We start from the raw sequence: 23,732 nt of genomic DNA, 5'->3' as shown, positions 1-23,732 counted from the left end.
AATCTTTTAATTTTAACATACATTGTTAAAATAACATGGTTAAAATATTCAAACACCTAAAACACATAAAAATTCTTTAAAGAGTGATAACTTTTTTTTATAACAGTTCTTAAACTTTTTTTGCAGTTTAGACTGCAAAATAAAGATTTGCTTTAATAATAAAAACAACAACAGTAATCTTAATTTTGTTTTATTTGTTATCTGCAAATACATGCTGTGATCAACATTTAACAAAGCATTGTTTAGCAGCACGCACGCACACACACGCACGCACACACACACACACACACACACACACACACACACACACACACACACACACGTTTTATGAAACTGGTTCTCCCCACTGGTTAAAATTACCGGTCTTTACAGGGAGCTTTTTTTTTAACTCTTTACTTTGAAATGTACACAATTTAAAACGTGTAAACACACGTTAAAACGCTGCACTCACTCAAGATAACAGTGAGCCACAAAATACAAGCAGAATGAACGCTTTACACATTACAGAACAGTATATGAACTAAATGGAAATGTATAAAACAGAAAGAAGCTGGCATGTGAGATGTCTACTCTCGCCATTCAAAGTCTGCAATTTTTGTTATCAAAGAAAGAACCTTAGGATTTACGGACTGCTGTTTTTTAGATTGCTGCTTCTCCACTTTGGTCCCCCTATCTGGATTTATCCTGAAAAGGCATCTGTGAAGACAGAAATACTTTAATATAGTGCTACAAACATTTTTCATAATCAGCAATTGTGATGAGCCAGGTAAAAAGTACTTAAACTGAGCTACACAGGTGACAGACATATCTAAAGTAGGGCTGTCACTTTTTATTCGATATTCGAATATGCATTCGAACATAACGTGAAATATCCGTATTCGAACTATAAATAAACCATCCGGTTTTTTAAATGCCATGTGTAGCGCATTTTTTACAGTAACACCTCGTAATAGAAAGAAAGCGGGCAACTGTGCGCAAGAGAGGGAATCAAATGGGATCAAAATGAACCTCATGTGCATGTCAAGATAGAATTATAGTTTGTATATAAAATGACATCTTGTTAATAGTGTTAAATATTATAGCAGAATAAAAAGCTTGTGTTAATACGTTCACATTATGAAATTAGCATGTATGAAGATAATTTCATCATGTTTACAACGCAATGTAAACTTTATATTAAACAACAACAGCATTTGTCTTGTAAACGGATTTTAAATGATCATGTGCTGACTGTCGCGCGTCACATAGACGACAGAGTCAAGTGAGATCTGCTTAACTCAGCGGTAAGTTTAATTTAATCTCAAGTATCAAAGGGTTTGTGCTCTCTATCACTGAAAACCCGCAAGCAAACAGCACGCGCAGGGTTAATGCACTTGTGAATGACGGCTCACAAACGCGCGGGATAGGCTTTGTATGTGTGGTTGTTGTCAATGACAGTTCTGGTCACAAACACGCTCAAGCGCGGGATATGTGTGCTTGTCAATGACGGACATTAAATCCGCGGAATTCCGCGGAGTTTTCTGCCGAAATCTGCGGGCGCGAATTCCGTTTGCGTCTGCCTATATACTCCTGCTGCTATTTAAGTTGTCACGTTATTGTTTGTAACTGTTCTGAATCATTTTTTTATATATATAAGTTTGTTATTCATAAGTTGATAACCTGGTGTTTCAAACATTAAGTAAAAAAGTAATGCAGACAACCCTGTTTATGACTGTCACTGTTAATAATTTTGTGATTGAACCTCCATTACGGTGGGGTTTTTGATGCGCGTGGGGGGGCGGCGCCTAGATATTCGAATATATTCGGATACATTGCATGAAATTCGAAATCCGTTCGAATTAGATTTTTCTCAAAAGTGACAGCCCTAATCTAAAGGTATAGTTCACCCCAAAATAAAGTTTTCATCATTTACTCAACTTTTAGTTGTTACAAACCTGTACACATTTATTTCTTCTGTTGAACACAGAAGATACTTTGAAGATTTGTTTGTAACCAAACTGTTGATGGACCCTATTGACTTCAATAGTATGGAAAAAAATAATTTGGAAGTCAATGGGGTCCATCAACTGTTTGGTTACAAACATTCTTCAAAATATCTTTGTGTTCAAAAGAAGAAATTCATACAGGTTTAAAACAACATGAGTGCAAGTAAACGATGACAATTTTATTTTGGGGTGAACAAGTATCTCCCATTAAGCAACTGTGCCTACAATGGCTGTGATGCATTCCAACAACCAGTGTTAAAGGAACAGTATGTAGGATTGTGGCCAAAACTGGTATTGCAATCACAAAACTTGTGGCTAAAACTGGTACTGCAATCACACAACTGGTGGCCAATACACAACATGACAACATAAACATCAGTTGAGGGCTGCAACTCAACTGTTTAAATTTCTTACATACTGTTCCTTTAAAATCTGCTGCCAGTGTCAACATCTCCATAGATCATAAAGGAAGTGTTATACCATGTCCTAACCAGCCGTGACGGCGACAAACAATGATTGTATTTTAGAAACTGTGTTGTAGTTCCAGCCGCGATGAAATAGAAGCAAAGTATGGCAATGATAATCTCAGGTACCGTTTATGTGCTTTATTTAATGTTAAAAGCGTGTAATGTGACTTTGAATATCATTTATTGTTCCCAACCTTGTAGCCGTACTACCTCAGGTCTTACAATTTCACAAATGGAAACAAGAACGTTCAAACTTCATTCTATAACAAAGATTGCTTTAATAACTCCGTATGTATTTTTAATAGTTTAAAATGGTGTAAAGTGTAAAATAATACATTTTGATTTATTATGTTTTTAACAAAATTAATCTCTGGGGCCGTGCATTTGCCGCGGGAGCCCGCCCACACGCTGTTCTGATTAGCTGTGGTTTTTGATTGATTTTGTTGCATCTTGTAATCGTGTCTGGTGTGGACAGACAAATTGCTTGTCGCTGGAATCTTATCGCATCGTGTCTGGTTAGGACACAGTGATAGTCGCACCACAAGATTGATGGAAGGTGAAAATGTATGCCGTTTAATCAGACCCAAAAGTTACGTGCACAAAAACCACGCGCAAGCGAGAGATACGAGCGCGCAGAACACTTCGCGCACGCGAAAGCGTCCTCGCGAGCGCCCATAACATTTTGCGCGGGGAAAAGCGTCCCCGCTAGAGCACACCTCCGCTCTGCGCGCACAAATGCAGTCACGCGAGCAAGGGCTGGGATGAGCGCTCGCTCGACTCTCTCCATGCTCGCGCGGCTGCACCACACGCGCTCGCTCGATCAAGATCAGTTTTGGGACTTTGAGGGTGAGAGATTGACTGATGTCTCCGCATCCGTGATTGGTTTTTTGATTTAATCAGTGACATGCATAATCCGTCACACAGATAGAGAAGACACGTTTTAGTATGACCATTATGTCGGAGGAGGTAATTTATGTTAAAACATTAGTTTTGTTTGATCCATGCAATAAGCTGCAAACCAAAAAAATAACACCAATTTTTAAGGTATTATATGGTTACGGTTTAATTAGATAATATCATCTTGCAATATATACTGTAGGCTACAATTACATAGTCTGAACCAACTCTGTGACGTGACAAAGTTAGCATGAGCAAACTTTAGTATAGTCCTGTACAAAGCTTTGCAAGGTGATATTATCTAACCATTTTAATTTGAGTGGACCTTATTAGCATGACAAAGACTGTTCATGTATTCCCAAAGCATGTTCAGTTGGCCTGTGTAAAAATAAAATAAAAAGAAATAAGATATACAGTGAAAATTTTAAAATGGAACAGTAAGATTTTTGTTAAATATACAAAGCAAAAATAAGTAGTATAAACAAAGATATATATATATATATATATATATATATATATATATATATATATATATATATATATATATATATATATATATATATATATATATATATATATATATATATATATATATATATATATATCAGGACGTTATACAGAATGGCTAAGTGTGTGTGTGTACACACATAGCCATTCTGGACCTTTTCATGTTCAAAATAGCATTGATTTTTTTTTTGCCATAATATGGTTCATTTTGTTAAATTATCTACATATTAAACAACAAACAAAATTGATACCTTAAATTAGCGTTTTTTTGGTTATTGTTTGCAGCTTATTGCATGGTTTAAACAAAACTAATGTTTTAATAAATTACCTGCTCTGACATTAATGGTCATATTTAAACGTGTCTTCTCTACCTAGAGTGACTGGATACAAATTGAGGAACAGAAGATTATGCGTGTCACTGATTAAATCAAACAACCAATCACACATGCAGAGACATCAGTCAATGTCCCGCCCCCAAAGTCCCAAAACGGATCTTGATCGAGCGAGCGCGTGTGGTGCAGCCATGCGAGCATAGAGCGAGTCGAGCGAGCGCTCATCCCAGCCCTTGCTCGCGTGACTGCATTTGTGCGCGCTAAGCGGAGGTGCGCTCCCGCGAGGACGCTTTTCCGCGCGCGAATAGTGTTCTGCGCGTTCGTATCTCACTCGCGCGTGTTTTTTGTGCGCGCGACTTTTGGGTCTGATTAAACGCCATAAAAATGTAATGTCCAACAGGGAAAAAATTGTGATCTATTAAATCGGAATAGACAGTTAATAATGTACCAATACCAGTTGTCTTCCCACAGATGCCAGGGGCCTCATTTATCAAGCGTGCGTACGAACAGAAGTGTGCGTAAATTTTGCGTAGGAACAGTTTTACGCAAAGTGTGGAATTTATCAAATTGCACTTATACGTAGAAATGTGTGTAAATATACGCACAGCTCGGAGCATGCGTACGCATAGCATCTAGTGGTAGAATACCGATACTACACCGGATCATCCACAGTGTGTAAAGAAGTGTGCATTTATTATCCACAAGCAGGTATTAAAAATGATTATTGTTAATATAGTAACAGCAAACCAGTGTTGAATTAATGATTTTTTTTGTGACTTGTTGTCAAATTGGTGTCTACCCCTATAAAAGAAAGCTCAGACAAATGCTTGACACAGCCGATGATGCTGGCTATGCAGCTGTCCAAGGTGGAAAGTACTGTCTTTGTCTGTTCTCCTCCAGTTGCACTGATTTCACGTCGGTGTGCTGTGACGCATTTTTTGACTGATAATTTAAATGTCAAATCACTTTTTTATTTCTGTAAGTGTCCTCTCCTCAGACCCAACGGAATTAACCGCACTGGTAACATGTTCACAATGCAGATTTTTTTCTTTTGTTAGTCATTCCTCCCGCACTAAGTGAACCAAACAGTATGTGTTATTTGGATTTAACCTCATCCACGCGCAACTCCATTTCTGTGTCTGTAAAGTCCCTTTTTTCACTTTCTTTGCCATTATTGCGGTGAGGGGAAAAAGCACAACCACGTGAATTCAAAAGGGAGGTGTTGGCACCATATATGGATTATTGGAGGCGTTTTGGAATGCAAATGAACCATGAACGTGCACGAGCTTGGTGCTTAAGAACACGCGGGATTTATCAACAAGGATTACTTACTGATGTGCGTACGAACCACGTGCGCACGTTTGATGAATACCGATTTTTTTGTACTTACGCACATACTAAATTTCATTCGTAGGACAAAATATAGAACATTTTCTACGCACTGTTGATAAATGAGGCCCCAGAAATGCACAGCGTCTGCTCATTTTGCTCCTGTCATTGAATAAATGTTGTAATGATCTTGCCATCAAATAAAATTTATCTAGACTTTCTTCTGTTACCGGTTTCATGTCCATTAATTTCCTAAATGGATAATTGTTTATTTATCCATCTTTGGGCCATATATACACACTTTTTGTTCTTCAGGAAATGCATTTTGTGGTTAAACTTTAAGTCTTACCTCTGCATGAACTCCAGAGTTGCTCCAAGTTCCAGTGGATAACTGATGTTGAGGCAGTAGTAGGATACGAACATCATCAGAAGGGCATCACCACAATTTGTAACCCCATCTTTCACGATGGTCTGGTCCACAGCAATCATCAAGTTTTCAGCTGTGAGGGGAGAACTCCCTACAGTACATAGGAAAATAAGAAGTCAAAAACATTGTCTGTCAAAAAAAACCACATTATTTGGCTCGCAAATTAGCACAACAACAAAACCTTACTAATCTGGGTTTTACCTTTCCATGTTAAAGGAACACGCCCACATTTTGGGAATTTAGCTTATTCACCGTATCCCCCAGAGTTATAAGTCCATACATACCTCTGTCATCTCCGTGCGTGCTGTAACTCTGTCTGACGCAGCCCCCGCTAGCTTAGCTTAGCACAAAGACTGGAAGTGAATAGCTCCAGCTAGTATACTGCTCCCAATAAATGACAAAATAACGCGAACATTTTCCTATTTATGTGTTGTGATTTGTATAGTCACACCGTGTACAAATAACAAGGTGATATGAGACACAGCGATCTTTTAACAGTATACATACTGGAAACTATATTCTCAGAAGACGAAGCACTGCTACTTGGGTGGGGTGATTTGCTCGCAGCACCGAGAAGCCCCTGGTGAGGAGCAGAGAGTTCGGTCAGAGTTGTGCAAATCACTCCACCCAGTAGCAGTGCTTCGCCTTCTGAGAATATAGTTCCCAGTATGTATACTGTTAAAAGATCGCTGTCTCATAAGACCTTGTTTTTTGTACACGGTGTGAATATACAAATCACACCACATAAAAAGGAAAATGTTCGCGTTATTTTGTCACTTATTGGGAGCAGTATAGTAGCTGGAGCCATGCATTTCCAGTCTTTGTGCTAAGCTAAGCTAGCGGGGCTGCGTCAGACAGAGTTACAGCACGCACGGAGATGAGAGAGGTATGTATGGACTTATCTAACTCTGGGGGAGACGGTGAATAAGCTAAATTCCCAAAATGTGGGCGTGTTCCTTTAAAAAGTTAAGGGTGTCCACCAAAAAAATAATTCTCACAGTAACTGTATTTTCAAAACAGACAGTTTATCTGTGTAATACAAATTAAGATATTTAAAAGTTCTCAGCTGTTTTGATCCAAACAATGTAGATGAAAGGCAACCAACATTGAGGATACACAAAGATAAAAGCATGAGTGTAATCCATTTGACCCATGAGATTAAATTCAAGTCTTCTGAAGCAATACAATCACTTTACTCTTTATAAATATAAAATGCAGTTGTAACACTCAATTTAAAATCACATAAAATAAATAAGGCCGTAAAGTGAAACCAAATTTGTCTATACATTATGGCAATGGTGATTAATGCAATTCTATGCTAAAAGATATGGCATTTTGTATGTGATGTTGATGTACACTAAAATGTGTTATGATTTGATACTGTAGTTAATAAATCTCATAAGTGACCATATTTGTTCAGAACACTTGAATTAAAACACGCGTAACGTGGATTACATTAAAGGACAAGTTCGGCCTTTTTACACTTAACGGCCTGTTTTCAGATTGTTTATGATGAAATAGAACGGTCTTGACTGAAATTTCGACATATGCGGCTGACCCGAGAATTTTCGGATGTTTCTGTTTTACCTCACAGCTCTACAATGGGTTTAATGGTGCACTGGAACAATCCTTCCTAAAATGCATTAAACTTTCGTTTACAAAGAAGTGAAACTCACCGAGTGGTCAGGGGTGTTCACTGGTATGCTCACACAAAAATCGCTGCAAAATACGCATTCCAACAGGTTTTATCATAGTTTTTGCCAACTCCATTGACTTGTATTAGATGTGCTGTGAGGTACGGTATTACTCCGCGCCGGGAACTTTGTCTCTATTCTTGAAATGAGCAATGGCGGATTAGCGCCACCACCTGGGCTGGAGTGTCTATTATCCAAGCTCTAAGCAGAAGAATGTACGGGTGTGAGGCGTTTGGAAAAATAGGTCCACAAGTTAACAACGAATGCTAAAACAGCTGTTGGAAAGCATCTTTTGCAGCGATTTTTGTGTGAGCATACCAGTGAACACCCCTGACCACTCGGTGAGTTTCACTTCTTTGTAAATCACATCTACTTGTTCCACAATCATCTGAATAGTGGATGAAGGTACAAGGTATTTGGCCTGTAACTTCATGTAAAACATACACAAATTTCTCATATATAGCCCTTTCATATCTGGTGGGTCCAGGATATCCTCAGGCTCGTCAATGCTTACATCTGACGGACTTTGAGCAACATCAAAAGACTGGCTTGGCACAGAATCAACAAGATACATAGCTGACACGTGCACAGATGCAGCTTTTTCATGATTTCTAGAAATGTGTGCCGTAAAAGAGGACCTCAATGAAAAGGCTTTGCCACAGCCTTTAAATGGGCACTTCACCTCTTCTTTCTTTGAAACATGCAACTTTAAATGACCTAAAAGATCTTTCAGATCAATGCATTGTTTCTGGCAATGTGGCTTTTCACATTTCAGACCCTGTACGGTTTCACATTGTGACACAGATGACCGCCTATGTTGGCGCAACATATGACTTTTAAAGGAATTATACTTGATAAACTTTGATTTGCACCCAATTACACAACAGGCATATTCACCATGTGCTTCATTTGTGTGTAATTTTTGATGATTTACATACCCTTTCACTGTTTCCATAGAAATGCCACATGTAGGACATGTGAAAGCTTTTAGAACACTTGCCATATTGCAAACTTACTTAATGTTTGAGCTTGAAGGCTTCTGACTGATCTCAGTTCCAGAAGTTCCAGATAGCTATTGTTCCAATTCCTGGTATTGAATCAAAAAACTGAAAAAGAAATGAAAAAAATTAGTTTGCATAATGTTTGTGCGAAATTACATTACAAAAATTGTAATACAGCAACATTAATTTTCTTTATTTACTTGAGTCTCAGATTCAGTCACAAAAAATATGTAATTTAGGCATTTCTGAAACAGTCACTCAGTGTTAAGCCTTTAGAAATTGAAATAAAGTGTGTTTGTTTCTTAAACCTTTACAATGTGACTATCTAGCACCACACTACGAGTATTTTCCTTATGTTATTTTAGCTGTAGAGTGCTATATTAATTACACTAAATTTGCTGACTTTTTTTGAGAATCGTGGATGCTTTTGCTAGAGAGTGCTGTTAGTGTATCATTTGAAACCAAAGTCAACGTTGACTTATCACTTTAACCCAAACAAGTATCTTTTTCTAATAATTTTGACCATGTTTTGGGCCAGTTAATGCGCAGCATATTTGAAAGCTGTCGCTAGCAGTGGTCAACTTTAGTTAGCTAAATTTTTTAGTTAGCCAGCCACGTGCCACACAGTCACGGCCACAAAAATACAAGCCAGCACAAAGGTAATGTTCTCATAAATGCAACGTTAAATTGCGTTCAGGTAAATTAACGTTAACACAAAGCTAAACTGCATCTGCAACCTAACTAATGCAACATCTGACATACATTACTTGTTTTGTTTTCGGTCGTCAGTCTTAATGTATACTCTAGCTATGTCAGTACTGCGTTGAATTTTTGAATGTGTCAGTAAATATTTTCGATGTTACCTCTCACAAGTGTTGCTTCGTCGAAAACAGCAGAGTAGTTCACCAGCGCGCCGCCGTCTTCATCATGTCGCGCGCTTCTTCCTGCGTGCGCCACCAACGTAGCAGAGGTGTCAATTCTGATTGGCTTAAATAATTATTGCCGTGAAAATGATTCGCTGAACACAGAGGTTTTTGATTTGTCTTTTGCATTGGTTTTTGTAGCTTATTATTTAAATTGCAACGGTCTTTTTTTTTAAACAGCTAAACTTACCATACCAACTTTATTTGTTAAGCACTATACAACAACCAAAGTTGTCCAAAGTGCTGTACAGAAAAATAAACATAAGTACAATAAACACGCACTAGGGATGCCACAATTCTCAATACAATATTGAACCGGTCGGTTGGACCCCCACGGTTCAATTCACGCATGTGATTTGCGGTTTTTCGGTTTATCCATTCAAATCTGTCCGTTTTATATTCCCTGTACTTCAGTTAGTGTGTTGCGTGCCCGCATGATCTGCGCGCTGGGATATAAAACTTAAACGCCTTCCAGCGAGTTGATATCCAGTCACTATGCACTAGCTGCTTTAACTGCTTGCAATGCTGGTGTCAGATTTCATTCGCGCAGTCACATGGTGATCACGAGCAGAAAAATCCGACAACAAATAAAAGCAGCATTACTGTCTTTTAATTCTGTGGTGTGGATTAATTATTTGCGCGAGTAGATTACATGATACAACATCAATGTAAAGATGCAAATTCGCGCGGGGCAATGCGAATGACCCAAATTGGCTTTTTTTGCCGCAAACGCGCGTTATTTGCCTCAAACACGTCTTCCGCGGAAAGTTCAACTCCAGAAGAGAATTTGCATGATGCTAAAAGTAATCTTGAGTAAGGAACGCATTTTTGGTTTCTACAGACAGCATGATGTTGGACTTAACAGTAGTGCATTAAGGTATAGCCATCAAAGTTTTATTTACTCAGTACAGGTATAAAATGGCCAATTTATGTTTACATGTGTTTATTTTGTAAATGTAAGAATTCACGTGTTCCCCAGTTTGATTAGGATATCATTTTTATATATCTTTATTTAATAATATCTTATATTATTTTATCAATACACTAGAAATGTGTATACACTAGAAGTGTGTTTTTTCATTTACATAAAATAAAGAGATTTGCAATTAAAACTAGTTTTTTGCTTCTTATCATCTCGCTGTTCCTGTTACCTAAGCATAGAAAAATTTAAAACGATTTAATAGGCCAAGTCCCCTGCTAAAAAAACAGCATAGACCAGCATAATTCCCATGCTGGTCCATGCTGGTTTGTTGCTGGTTTAGCTGGTGGTCACCAGCATATCAGCACCAAAACACACCATATGCTGGTCTTGTTGGTATGACGAGCATGGGATGCTGGTGCTGGTGCAGGCGCTGGTTCTGGTTTGTTGCTGGTTTGTGGTCACCAGAAAACCAGCACCAAAACACAACACATGCTGGTATGCTGTTTTTTTAGCAAGGTCATGAGAACCGAAACCGAACCGAAAACCGTGGACAAGAATCGAAAATTGTATTGAACCGTGGACTAACTGTATTGTTGCATCACTAATACACACACAATAAAAGCATTCAAAGTAACAAATTAAAACAAGCAAATAAAGTCGACATCTTACTAGGTCTCAAAAGCCAAAGAGAAAATATGGGTTTTAAGACTGGTTTAAAAAAAAAAAAAGAAGAGGCCTGCAGCTGCTTAACACAAGTATACTTTTAACTAGGATATCTAAATTTTTAACAGATCACTGATAATCTGTGACAAGCTAAGGGGTGTCAGAAATTAACACAGTTGTTACAGTATTTCATGTGTTAAAAGAGGCCAGCAGGTTAATAAAAAAAACTTTATTTTTACAGTTAGTTTTGTTAAAATTATCATTGAAATCTGTTTAAAAAACAGATATATACTGTATTCCATTTATACAAAGTTTCTCTGTTTAATTACATTACACACGTCAATTAACTGTTTTTTTTTTGTAATTTTAATAAAACATTTCTGTAATTTAAAAAAACAGGGAAAACACAGTAAAATGTATTGGCAAAAACTGTAAAAAAATATTTTTTTTTTACAGTGCAGCTCTGTTTTTGCTTTGCTCTGCATGATCAGATGTGTGTGTGTGCATGTGTGTGTGTCTTTTCAAACCATGTCCTTCTTTTCGGTTAATGTAAATATCATTTATGGTTTCAGTCAACCCGAACAGTACAATGTACTCATTTAATGTGTTGTCAAACCTGTGAAAAAAATGTATTTTACTTGGAAGTTTTATGCATGTTCAGTGATCTCACCACTTTGAACAAAGTCAGATTTTTAATGACTCCTGTAGTGTGACCCTGAGTGTAAAACTATCTGCAAAATGTTACTACAATAAATAGATGCATGTAAGATGGGCCAGGATGGGCTTATATGTTACATGTTCACTTAAATCAATATCTTTGCTGACAGACTGATGCAAAACACTAAAGCATACCAACCTCAGAAATGCAAATTATTTTTCATCATGACTCAATCTCACACCATCCCTGATGCATATGACTTCCTTTCATCATATAAAAACACAAAGATATTTGTGAAAACATCAGAGAAGTTATCAATACGATAGGTTAATAAATGTCTATTTAAGTGAAATGGTTAATTTTCTTGAGCTCATCTAAATTAAGTCTGTATCACTTACAGTATTTCTGTTCAGCTGCTGAACACTACTTGCTCCGGCCACTAGATGACACTGCTGTCATTCAGAGTAAATGTTGGCAGATATCTAAAAAAAGTCATTTTAAGAGTTCAGCAATCTAACTCATTCATGAAGCAATGCTTCAATTGCTTGCGCCATTTAATACTTTTTTACAAATGACATGTTTATAAATAATATATTATTAATATAGATTAACAGTCAGCTTTGGTCATTCATGTTCGATGACAGCGTTTCATTGCACTATAGGGTTTTGAGGTACTCTGAAAAAAATTATTAATTCAGTTTACTCATTTTTTAAGGTAAGTTGTTGAAATAAATTTATTTAAGCTACATTTAAGTTTTTTCTATTTTAACATTTTTTTATATGTGGCTTAAAAAAAAAATTCAGTGTATTTGGTGCAATGAACTGAAAAGACAGCGGTCAAACTGGACATTGTATGCTGTCAAATACACAAGAGATTGTTTTTTACAAAGGATGACAGTCAAGGAGATGTTGAATAAATGGCTTATCACTTAATGAATTAACAAATGTGATTGCATGTAAAGAAAAGCAACATCACGTAAAATCCAGCCTGCATGTAGGCCTACTACACATTTGGAGTTATTTTTTTGTAGTTTACAAAAAATGGAGAACAAGTTACAAAATAACTTTTCTTGATTTTACTGTTTACTTTTTACTGGAATAATGGAGATATCGATAAAAGCTTTTTATGTCAAAAATTAAAGATTATATCTGTATAGATATCAGTAAACTGTTAAAAAATGTATGTATAAATTACAGTATTACTGTCAGCTGCTTTCCAGTAATTTACTGTAGATTTAAATTGATGTTATTTACTAACTAAGTTAAATGAACATTAAACATTATCAAGTCTTTATCTTTACAGAATAAAATAAATAACAGCCTCATGCAAAGCATTCTGGGAAACAAAATCTGAAAAAAAAAACAGAAAAAGGTTGATGAGGATTTTGGTTCCCAGAATGCTTTGCATGAGGCTGTTATTGTATAGTTTTAATCTGTAGAGACAAAGACTTGTTGGAATATGGTTATTGTGCCCCCAGTTGTAATGTAATGTAATGCTATAATGTTGTTCATAATGTTGTGCATATGAGTGGTCACAAGAGGGCACCAAAGTGTAAGCTATGTAAAACGCGTTTGCGTATGTTCGTCCTCTGTGAGTTACCATAGTTCAGTTCCTGTCTCTGTCACGTGTTCCTTTATGTCTGTCTGTATGTGAAAGCTGCTCCGTGAGAATGATGTGCCAGCAGCAGTTAATAAATATACTTAAAGATTAATCTCCATCCTCATCATTTACCTCCGAATGCATCGCTAGCTGCAACAGTAGGATTGCACAACTCAACAGGTTATGGGCCCAGGAGTTGTTCGGAGGAGTTTGTTTTCCCACTGTTAGAAAGTCGCAACGGACCGCGTGCTAACTAAAATGGCGGATGAACAAAGAAGGACATACAATATGTCTCGACTGATGTTCGATGGAGATGAATCAAGGTATGAGATTTGGGGAACTAAAATGTTGAGACATTTTCATTTATCTGGACTAAAAGACACGGTGTTAAAAGAACCGCAGTCAGAAGTAGGGCTGCATGATTAATCGAAAAAGAATCACGATCTCGATTCATACATATATGCGATCTTCATTTTAAATGACGGCGATTCACTTGCATATACAGTATTTCCCTGTATTCAGATTCTGCATTCACGTGTTTAGTATTTGTCACAAGCCAGGGGCTGGCTACTAGTGATTAAGCCACGCCCCTTCTAAACTTCCACCTCGAGGAGGTCCCCAAAACCAACCCAATGACCAGACAACAACGAGTACAAGTAAGTATAAAATGTTCTTTATTTATTTAAATAGTTAAAATATAGGGGAACTTGGGAAAGGGGAAATTAAAACTAAATTCAGGATCCGCCCTCCAGGGGGGGGCCACGGCCCAATGAATGACTAAGGGTGGGGGGTCGTACGTGGGGGAACGGGCTCCTGCCTCGGGTTCCCTCTACTCGTGGCGCGCTCTTCTTCCTTCCTGGAGGCAGAACAAAACACAATGAGTGCTGGTATGGGTCTTTTTCTGTCAGTGTACCTTGACTTAGCGCACGGCGGTGCACCGCCTACTTCCCACAGGTCCTTGCTCGTTGACTCACTCGCCTTCCTTATTCTCTCTCTCTTCGCAGATTCCAACTGGGACACGAGGACACAGTGAATCGACCTCAAGACGTTCGCTCACCTCTGCGCTGGTTACAGCTTCTAGATAGGTATGGCTCTCTCCACAGCTCAATATCTCAGTGTTCACGTTGGCTCTCTTTCTCTCCACAGACGGCTGCTGGGATACAGGGACACAGTGAATCATTCTCAAGACGTTCTCTCACCTCTGCGCTGGTTACAGCTTCTAGGTAGGTATGGCTCTCTCCACAGCTCAATATCTCAGTGTTCACGTTGGCTCTCTTTCTCTCCACAGACGGCTGCTGGGATACAGGGACACAGTGAATCGTTCTCAAGACGTTCGCTCACCTCTGCGCTGGTTACAGCTTCTAGGTAGGTATGGCTCTCTCCACAGCTCAATATCTCAGTGTTCACGTTGGCTCTCTTTCTCTCCACAGACGGCTGCTGGGATACAGGGACACAGTGAATCGTTCTCAAGACGTTCGCTCACCTCTGCGCTGGTTACAGCTTCTAGGTAGGTATGGCTCTCTCCACAGCTCAATATCTCAGTGTTCACGTTGGCTCTCTTTCTCTCCACAGACGGCTGCTGGGATACAGGGACACAGTGAATCGTTCTCAAGACGTTCGCTCACCTCTGCGCTGGTTACAGCTTCTAGGTAGGTATGGCTCTCTCCACAGCTCAATATCTCAGTGTTCACGTTGGCTCTCTTTCTCTCCACAGACGGCTGCTGGGATACAGGGACACAGTGAATCGTTCTCAAGACGTTCGCTCACCTCTGCGCTGGTTACAGCTTCTAGGTAGGTATGGCTCTCTCCACAGCTCAATATCTCAGTGTTCACGTTGGCTCTCTTTCTCTCCACAGCTCTCACGACCCACTCACTTTCCTGTCAATCAGCAGACATAACAGGTTATATGCAAACTTACAGGGTGGCGAGCTTACGCTGGCTGGGTCTACAATGCGGCGATTTAGCAATGATTCGTAATGGGACGCCGGGGGCCAAGACCCTCTCGGCGAACTCGTTGATGAACAGAGAGGCGAGAAAGCCACGCCGGCACACCGGGTCGAGCGCTGCCCTTTCCTCGAGACCCATTGGTCAATCGAAAACTGGACCGGGGCGCCCTTTCGTCGAGACCTCGGGCCAGCGGATCTCTTTTGCCTCTACTCTGTGATGATGAAAAGGAGACAAGTAAGGTAACAATAATAGGTGCAATACTCACACACACTGCCACTCGCACCGTTCTTCGCCGCCACTCTGTAATTCTGTGAATCTGAAAACACACTACAGCATTATTGTACAGGTATTCTCTAGCGCCGTTCTTTCCTCTTCGTCGTCCCGGGACGAGTGACTGAAGGCGGGGTTACGTCAAACAAGACACAGCACTCACACTGCAATACACGGCATTACACAGCACCACTTCAAGTGAAAATTTCCAACGACTCACCCACCACGCGCAGTGCACACAATAGACACCCGTCCTCTTCCACTTCGCTCTGGGCGAGAATAGGGAGATGGCAGACGGCCTAGGGTTTGTTTGTTGTCGTCGCTGTAGCTGCTTTCACACGAAACCTTCGGCTCACCCACCACGCTGGTACAGGGGTAGGGCCGCTCGATCTCTCTTAAGAACACTCAAACGATGTATAAGTCACATATATACAAACACCTACTTCAAGGGATTTGGTTACTCACAATCTCTGTCTTTCTTCGTCCTAGGTTGTCTTCATGCTAATAATAACTCCAGGTACCTAGACAGGGCGCTTTCCAGCCACCAACACCTCTTTTCCACAGATGTATACTCACAACGGTAAGTTTTTCCTCTCCTTCCGTTTCTCTCATCCAATGTCAGTGTCCGTCTAACACTTCACCTATAAGGTCTTCGATATCCTCATTTACATCGATCTATGATCCCAACATGGAGAGAGAGAGCAATACAACGATCCAAATATAGCGTATCAGGCGAGCCCAACTCGGCGCTACAATACACACCAACACAACAGTGGATAACATCAGCCAAGACTGTGGTTTAACTTGTCTTTAAATACTCCCCTGGGTGTTGTTCTCCTCCAATCACCCGGCGCTCCTCTTAATAGCTCCCAGCTGTGTGTAGTTTGGCTGATTACAGCGTTCGCGACGCCACCGGATGTCCGGTGTTTTCTCTTACCGGTCCGGGCGGAAACATCCGGGCGGAACCAAAACTTCCCAATTTTTGGTTCCGCCTAAAAGATCGTCACTCCTGTGACATATTTACATTACAATCCAAGAATATCAGTCAAACTTGCTAACACACACTCATACAGGGTAAAACCAAACCCTATTCATTCACCAATCAGACCCGATCGTTTCTCTCCTCTCTCTCATCTCATTTGCGGCGTACCACTGTCACTCTTGTGACGTATTACAAGGCGGCAGACCTAAACACGGTCGTTTACTTGGTGGATTTGGAGCGGCAATTTTCACAAAAATGAGAGGATGAACGAGCGTCATTGTGGAAAATCCTGGTGGCGACGAAGAAAGTGAAGATGCAACAACATTGGTTCCGAAAGAAGGCAATATTTACCTCCGGACGTATCTAAATCGGAAGGCTGCAACCTCCGGAGGTCGCAGATATGCAGGCAGTATACGTCATCAAGCCTGGTTCATTTGAGATACGGAGCATTACATTCGCAAGTCATAAACATATTTCAACAATTTATTATAAGCTAAAAATATTAGTCATCTTTATAACGTTTATTGTTAATATTCTGAAATTAGACAGTCTTTATGATGCGCAGTTTAGAAATGCGACCTCCAGAGAGGCTGCAGCCTTCACATTGAGAAACGGCCTCTGTGTCACCGCCACAAGTTCTCCATAAGAAACGTTTTTTAGCACGAGGGGAACATTGTTACATGTCTGCGTTTCTCTCTGATGCCTTAAAATGTTGATCGTTTAGTCTTTTAAAGGTTTAGTGTTTTTAAAGTTTTAAGGTTGGGCAGTTTGATAGGACAAAAAGCAGATGTGCAATTTAACAGCTAACAAATTTTAAATTATTCTAAATTTTAAGGGGTCTAAAATAAGAAAAAGAGACTTTTAAGACACATTATTATAACTGAAAGCCCTGTAGCACATTTTTTAAGTTAAGTGCATAATAAATTTTTTGGTAAAAAAAAGATAATCAGGGTGAGAGAATCGGGATCTCAATTCCCATGGAAAAAATCGTGATTCACATTTTAGCTTCAATCGTGCAGCCCTAGTCAGAAGCTGAGAAAGCAGCGGATGCAAAGAAAAATGCAGACGCATATGCCGAACTGATTTTGATGCTAGATGATAAAAGTTTGTCATTAGTTATGAGAGATGCACCCAACATCGGAAGAAAAGCTCTAGAAATACTGAGAGGATATTATGCAGGGAAGGGAAAGCCCTGTATGATAAGTTTATACACGATGTTGACGTCGCTTCAAAATGCAAACAATGAAAGTCTGATGGACTATGTCATCAGAGCAGAGATCGCCATTACGGCACTGCGTAACGCAGGTGAAACGTTAGGAGACGAACTGCTGGTCACTATGGTGTTAAAAGGACTGCCTGAGAGTTTTAAGCCATTCGCAATACACGTGGCCCATACAGATGACAAAATCACGTTTGCTGAGTTCAAGACTAATCTACGCGATTTTGAAGAAACTAAAAAGATAAAAGCTGCTGAGTCGAGCGACAGTGTGATGAAAACTCATGGGAAAGCTGGACGGCGACCCACAAAGACCCTAACGCACGTGAGTGGAGCAAAGATGATGCTGAAATAGTGTGTTTTAAGTGTGGTAACAGAGGCCATAGAGCTAGAGCATGTCGACAGAAAGTGTGGTGTAGTAAATGCAGAAGAGACACACGCAAAGATGCAACATGTAGGCGTAAGGACACTAAAGATAAAAAAAGATGGTGTGAGTAGAGCCTCAGAAGATGTTGAGGACTATGCTTTCAAGATGAGAGACAGAGAGACCTGTATCCAGCGGCAGCCAACGTGCAGCATCAAGGAAAATGGTCTAATGGTGGACACAGTGGCTACGTCTCATATCATCACAGACATAACCATGTTCAAGAGTTTCGACAGCAAATTCAGGCCTGAAACACACAGTATCGAGCTGGCAGACGGCACTCGATGCAATGGAGTCGCTCAGCGGAAGGACAATGCTGAGGTTTTCCTCATTGACAGCGGGGGACAGCAATGCAAGGCAGTGCTAAAAGACGCTTTGTTTGTGCCATCATACCCCCAAAGCATCTTCTCAGTGAAGGCAGCGACCTCAAATGGTGCTATGGTTGTTTTTAAAGAAAACAAAGACACCCTGATAACCAGAGACGGTAACAGATTTAACATACATGTTTACGGCAAGTTATATTATTTGCATACTGGAACTGAATCTAATGATAAGTGTAATGCCTGCCATGACATACAAACGTGGCATGAGATCTTAGGTCACTGTAACTATGAAGACATTGTTAAGTTGCAGGGTATTGTCGAAGGTATGCAGATCAAAGGTAAAGCTGGCAGACCCGAACAAGAGTGTGAGGTGTGTATTCAGGGGAAGTTTGCCCAAACCAGAAATCAGGACCCTGATGCCAGAGAAAAGGCACCCTTACGAAGGGCATCATTAATATATTTGTCCATAGCCTCTCTTTCTGTACCTGACAAAGAATAAAGTCTACTTTTAGGTGGGGACGTGCCTGGGAGGAGATCGATAGCACAGTCATACGGCCGGTGGGGAGGAAGGGTGGTGGCCCGGGCTTTACTGAATACCTGGCCGATGTCGGCATACTACGCCGGGACCCCGGTCAAATCGGCTGCCGGTACCTGCGGAGGAAAGACACAAAAGCAAAAGGCTGGAAGATGAAGATGGAGCTTGCTCGCGTCGAACTTGATCTAGACAGGCGGTGAGGTCGGCGACCCGGCGGTGAGATCGTCTATTTCTCGATTGGTGGTGGACAACTGGGCTGTGTGCTGACCCAACCAAGAGCCCTGCTGGGCAATCGCCGTTCTCATCGAATCAACATCTGCGGGATCCATTTCGGGCAAGTCCATTCTGTAAGGAACAACAGAGTCAAAAATCCCAATGCAAAGGTATCTGTATTTGACAATGAAGAGATATAGAAGGAGACTGCCACTGATGAATAGAGATAGAAGATGCCCCGGCCTGGACATCGGCACGGGGGGCTACACAGGGGTATCTGGACCCCAATAAGGGGCGAGGCACGTAGACCGCTCCCGCGTGTGCCGCTACGCGGAAGCCTGACCGAAAGGGCTACCTCTACCCAGGCACAGGGGAGATGCCAATCGGATTACCAAGCCTCTGCAGAGGGGCACAGCAGGTGGAGAAACAGCAGTGCAGATCAACGACTCCAGATGGGCATACAGCAGATGAGGTGGCAGTCTATGGGTACAGAGAGAGAGCACAGTTAATGAAGGACCCGCTAAACGGGCATACCATCAGGGCACAACACTCCGCCGCTGCTCGCTGTGTAGACCAAAGACAAACGGCAAAGTCTATGAAAGGATCAGAGTCTCTTATAGTCCAAAGGCAAATAGAAATGCCACAGCGGAGCGATGGAAATCCACAATTGAAGGAACAGCAGCTGAAATTCTGTAAGTAGCGAAAAGCAGCACAGACCAATATTAAAGTCAACTTGACAAGACAAGACACGATATGGCGACATACATCAAATGACGGACTCGCAAACACTGAGGGGAAAGGAGAGAACTTATACTTATACTAATAAACAATTGGGGAATAAACAAGCTTCAGGTGAGGATGACGCAGTGAGGAAATGTTTTCGTAGACCTTTAATCAGCATAGATACCACTGCATGAAAAGTGGAATTTTCGTCAGAATGTGGCACTGCAGATTGTTGTGAAACTCCAAGTATACGACTGCGCTTGACAATTTGCAGCCAACACCGAAAACTGCCGTAAGTTGTCAGAAGTTGACGTGGGTCTTGCTCTGAAGTTGTCCCCCCTTCCCCTAATTCTAGGGGAGGCTTTAACATGTAAATGAACATGCTGTGAGCTATACAAATGCAAATGAGGGTAGCAGCTGGGGGAGTTTTACTCAGGTGACATTCTGAGAGGTTTTAAACTTTGATTTTAATAAAATCTCAGGTATCAGTATAGCCAAATTACAAACTCTTAAATTGTAGCTTGAAATGATTTATTTCAAAGTATGCCACACTGTTAACCCAGATATTGTCTTAATGATGTAAACATTACTTAATATTTTGAGTTTTGGACATATACTTAAAAATATATTATACCCATAATCCTTTGTCCCTAAATATTATGATTATTTAAGCTTTTTTACAGAATTAAGAACTAATAAGAACTTTAACTACTTAAATATTTGTTAAAATGTCATAGAGGTTTATGCTCTAATATTATTCATGTTGTTTAGTTTTAAATGATAAATTACCTGCTTTTGTTAATGATAGTCACTGTTCAGGTGATCAGTGTTTATTGACATAAACAGCACATTGTATTGTATTTTTTGCGGTTTTGTGTGTGTTTCAGTGGAGAATCAAGTTTATTCAATGACTGACTTAGTCATGAGTTTTGTGTTATAATACCATTTATAACACTAAGAGAATTATAATTATAAAATATAGCTGCAAGCAGCGATTACCGGGGTTCAAGCAATTTGGGACATTAAGACCTTTAAGGGCATGGCTGTGTAGATTTGCTGCATTGTACAAAATAAATGATGAAAAATAAGATACCAGACACACATGTTCAAAGTTATCAGCAAAAAAGTGCTATCATTCAGTGAAATGTTTCCCTCTCTTCTCACGGAACATTGACAAATGGAACAATGAAAGAAATGTTTGTGGTGCTTGCATTGGCAAAACTCGGGTCACAAAATGTTAAAATAGTGTTATGAGTCAAAAGAACTGAACCCCATGTCTTTACGATGTTCTGATACAGAGATACAGCTCTTGCTAAATGGTTGCTAGGGTATTCTCATTGGTTGCTAGGGAGTGACTTGCAATCCACCAATGATTATACTCAAAGTCATGAAAGGAATAATCCGTGATGACTCATGATATTAAATGTAAGGTTACAGTATTTTTAAGTGAAAATAACAAATTACCACTAGGTGGCGCTATGACAAAGTCGTGCATGGAATCTCAGGTCATGACTGTGTTACATCTAGCTAGTATGGCTGTACACTTTAGTTTAGTGAAAAAACAGTTGTATGACCATTGGGCTTGCTCAATGTCAAAGGTTTTGTTAAATCATGAGGCCAACTAGTGGTGCAGGCATACCATTTTTTTTTTGTATTGCCTCAGAAAGTGCTCAGACATCAGCGTATCAAATCTGCTGAAAAAATATCATTTTGTTGCGGAGTTATAACCATTTATGTGTAAAAAACACAACATTTTGAGGTAATTCTTCGTTTTTTGAAATTTTCGGCCATTTCTGATGGAAATTTTAACATAACGCCAATAGAACTTATTGTTCAGAAGGTAATACAATGTTCTTCCTATGGTCGTTTCGAGTCGATCGGAATAACTCTCGCGGAGTTATTCGCGCATGTGTTTTAAGCGCTATTTTCCTGTGCAGAACCAACCGTAAAGCATAACCTGGCATGCTTGGTATCGTTGGACTCGGCAACAATTCAGGACTCCAAGGAAAAAAGTCGCATGAAAATACGTTAAACTCAGCCTAAGTTATAAGCATTATTTTATTCATATGACCACTAGGTGGCGCTGTGACGAAACGATGCATGAAACCTCAGGCCTTGACTCTCATCACAAGTACCAAGTGTCGTGTTGATACTTCATTCCTGTCCCCAGTTATAGCCAATAATGTTCTAGTGCCTGCCCACAATTCAGACGTTTGGGCGTGGCATGTTGACCGTGAGTCGAAAGTTCAACTTTTTTTTAATAATTATTGATATTCAAACTCCAAAGAACATTTTAGCACTGGAATGATTCCGATCGGGCGAAAAACCAAGGACTAGTTCGTTTTTATTTTTTTTGACAAAATCGAAAATAGCGGAAAATTTTTCATGACGGAAATAAAATCGGAGATATACATTTTGTTCGTCTTGATGCAAGGAATCCAGGGATATGAGACACTTGACATTTGGACAAGAATTGTGGGAGGTATGAGCCTAAACGCGTTTGCCATCGCTGTAGCGCCCCCCATAGGCCGATTGGGTTCATACTCTGTCAACTTCGCGCACGAATGAGACCTATCATTTGGCCAAGTCTCAAGTCTCTAGGCCTTACGGTTTGGTCTGTACAATCCGTTTTACGGCAGAAAAATTATAAATATCCTAACAAAAACAAACGGTAATATAGCTGCAAGCAGCGATTACCGGGGTTCAAGCGATTTGGGACATTAAGACCTTTAAGGGCATGGCTGTGTAGATTTGCTGCATTGTACAAAATAAATGATGAAAAATAAGATACCAGACACACGTGTTCAAAGTTATCAGCAAAAAAGTGCTATCGTTCAGTGAAATGTCTCCCTCTCTTCTCACGGAACATTGACAAATAGAACACTGAAGGAAATGTTTGTGGTGCTTGCATTGGCAAAACTCGGGTCACAAAATGTTAAAATAGGGCTAATGAGTCAAAAGAGCCGAACCCCATGTCTCTACGATGTTCTGATACAGAGATACAGCTCTTGCTAAATGGTTGCTAGGGTATTCTCATTGGTTGCTAGGGAGTGACTTGCAATCCACCAATGATTATACTCAAAGCCATGAAAGGAATAATCCATGATGACTCATGATTTTAAATGTAAGGTTACAGTATTTTTAAGTGAAAATAACAAATATCCACTAGGTGGCACTATGACAAACTCGTGCATGGAATCTCAGGTCATGACTGTGTTACATCGAGCTAGTATCATGGCTATACACTTTAGTTTAGTGAAAAAACAGTTTTATGACCATTGGGCTTGCTCAATGTCAAAGGTTTTGTTCAATTATGAGGCCAACTAGTGGTGCAGGCATACCATTTTTTTTTGTATTGCCTCAGACTTTGCTCAGACATCAGCGTATCAAATCTGGTGAAAAAATATCATTTTGTTGCGGAGTTATAACCATTTATGTGTAAAAACACAACATTTTGAGATAATTTTTCGTTTTTTGCAATTTTCGGCCATTTCTGATGGAAATTTTAACATAACGCCAATAGAACTTTTTGTTCAGAAGGTAATACAATGTTCTTCCTATGGTCGTTTCGAGTCGATCGGAATAACCCTCGCGGAGTTATTCGCGCATGTTTTTTAAGCGCTATTTTCCTGTGCAGAACCAACCGTAAAGCAAAACCTGGCATGCTTAGTATCGTTGGACTCGGCAACAATTC

At 39.9% G+C, this 23,732-nt stretch overlaps 1 long non-coding RNA gene across 1 annotated transcript; it reads right to left on the bottom strand.

The window, feature by feature from the left end:
* Nucleotides 1–403: 403 nt before the first annotated feature.
* LOC135779422 (uncharacterized) lies at nucleotides 404–10,979 on the bottom strand. Its single transcript, XR_010544795.2, has 4 exons — nucleotides 9,503–10,979; nucleotides 8,655–8,744; nucleotides 5,867–6,035; nucleotides 404–696 (listed from the first exon to the last, which is right to left on the bottom strand). It is a non-coding gene; the product is annotated as an uncharacterized lncRNA (long non-coding RNA).
* Between the last annotated feature and the right edge of the window lie 12,753 nt (nucleotides 10,980–23,732).

This window comes from Paramisgurnus dabryanus, chromosome 1, assembly GCF_030506205.2.
Source record: "Paramisgurnus dabryanus chromosome 1, PD_genome_1.1, whole genome shotgun sequence".
NCBI lineage: Eukaryota > Metazoa > Chordata > Actinopteri > Cypriniformes > Cobitidae > Paramisgurnus > Paramisgurnus dabryanus.
This window is presented reverse-complemented; position numbering and strand designations above follow the sequence as displayed.